General features: G+C 28.4%; 1 long non-coding RNA gene across 1 annotated transcript; it reads right to left on the bottom strand.

Annotated features, from left to right (window-relative positions):
* Window positions 1-644: 644 nt before the first annotated feature.
* On the bottom strand, window positions 645-1,170 carry LOC142223019 (uncharacterized). Its single transcript, XR_012718491.1, has 3 exons — window positions 1,101-1,170; window positions 896-971; window positions 645-799 (listed from the first exon to the last, which is right to left on the bottom strand). It is a non-coding gene; the product is annotated as an uncharacterized LOC142223019 (long non-coding RNA).
* Between the last annotated feature and the right edge of the window lie 960 nt (window positions 1,171-2,130).

The following is a 2,130-nucleotide window of genomic DNA, read 5'->3' as shown; positions in this document are numbered from 1 at the left end:
ACTAACACCATGTACCAAATTTCAGCCGGATCGGAATTTGGGGGTCCGTTTATATGGGGGCTATACGTAAAAGTGGACCGATATGGCCCATTTGCAATACCATTCGCCCTACATCAATAACAACTACTTGTTCAAGTTGATAACTTGTTTCGTTCGGAAGTTAGCGTGATTTCAACAGACGGACGGACGGACATGCTCAGATCGACTCAGAATTTCACCACGACCGAGAATATACACTGAAAAAACAGTGAACCCTTTTCCATTGCAAAATGAACTAAACTGTAGTAATATTGACCATGATTTAGCCCTTAAGATTTTTTTCAACTTGTCTAGTTTATAATTCTCTTAAATTTTAGTTCATCTATAACATTGTATTTTAGTTCATTTTTACAACACCATAAGATTTATATATCCCTACCAAGTTAAAAGGTCAGTATTATTTTGGTTTACTTGCTTATTTTTTGGGAAACCCGATAATAAAAATTGGTTAACAGTCTCTTTAAAATGTCGACAACTAAACTATTTTTAAATTAATCATTCCACAGTACAGAGAAATTAAATAATTAAAGGAACAACAAACCGTTTTACTATTATGACAAATTTCATACATTAAAATTAAACTTTCTTTAAGCTAAGTACTTTATTATAAAAACTTATGATGAATGTTCTTAATACAATGTTTTTTGTGAACAAAAATTATGACAACGTGGAACAGAGAGTAGTTCATTTGAACTCGCTTTTTGGATACTTTGACTTATCCTTTTTTTATTCATCGTAGGTAATTTTTTCACATATCTTGCTGGAAAAAAATGGAAGCAATAATAAAAATTGTTAAAAATTAACACTATGTAATGAAATATGATTTTTTAATTCTTCATTTTAGCTTGTAACTTACCATATTTGGGGCATTTTATCAAATGGTGTAAGGAATTCAACTTTTCTTTGGAAAACATATCTCATAATATTTGTACCTGAAACAATTAGAGAAATAATGAAGTATTCTATATAAACTCATAAAAGTGTGTTGTTATCGATGTGGAGGATATAATAAAATAAATATTGTAGTTGAAAGAAAGCCAAATTTTTCATTTAAAACTTACCAATTCTCTATTAAATTGTACGCTGAGGGGAAATATAAAAAGTTGTCCAAATTTATTTGTGTTACTCTGAAATTAAATATTTATTTTTTACATTAAATAAAATTATTAAAAAGTTTCCAAAAAATCTAATGAAAAAAATAATAATATGCATAAAAAAAGAAATATTCTGGTTAACCCTACACGGATGAAAAAGACTGTTTTTCATATGTTTGGCTATAAACATTATATGTTTGGAACACAAATTATTATACACAATATTTTTGAGTGCAAGCATATAATGTTCATAAACTAGCATAACATGTTTGGGACATATATGTTAATATGTTAGAACATATTATGTTTGGGACATAAAATGTTTGTAAATATAATATGCTTGGATGCAAACATATATTAATTTAGAAATAGCCTATAAACATAAATGTGTTTAGCAGCTTGGAGCGCTATTTAACAGGGAGCGATATTGAATTAAGTTGGTGGTTGTTGCTTGTTATTACAAAATTAACATTTTATTTTTCCTTGGGCAATTGATCAGCTACTTCTTTGATCCTTAAAAACTGTGTAGTCCGCTGTTCGAATTCCCGTCCGGCAAAAGGTAAAATTAAAATAAAAAAAATCATAAAATTGAATAATTTCTTCTACAATGTTTGTATTACAGAAAAAGGTGCTAAGAACTAAAAAATCTCGTGGAAGTGAGAAAGATGTCGGGGAATATACAATTGGGCAGAAACAAAATTTTGAGCATTCAGGTCGAAAACCTATGTTGTTAGCACCTATATTACCTGTTTATTTTCATAATTCATTATGATTGTAAATATATAAATAAATAAATAAAATTTTGAGCACAATATTGTTTGGGAGAATTTTTTTTAAGCATATAATATTTTTGGGTGCAAAATGCTTCCAAACATATTATATGGTCACATAATAACATATTGTTTTTTGGAAGATAACATTATTGAATTTGGATGCAAAAATACAAAATGTTTGGAACTTAGACTACCCAAACATATATTGTTTAGACCAATATGCT

The sequence above is a fragment of the Haematobia irritans genome, chromosome 2 (assembly GCF_050003625.1).
Source record: "Haematobia irritans isolate KBUSLIRL chromosome 2, ASM5000362v1, whole genome shotgun sequence".
Classification (NCBI taxonomy): domain Eukaryota; kingdom Metazoa; phylum Arthropoda; class Insecta; order Diptera; family Muscidae; genus Haematobia; species Haematobia irritans.
This window is presented reverse-complemented; position numbering and strand designations above follow the sequence as displayed.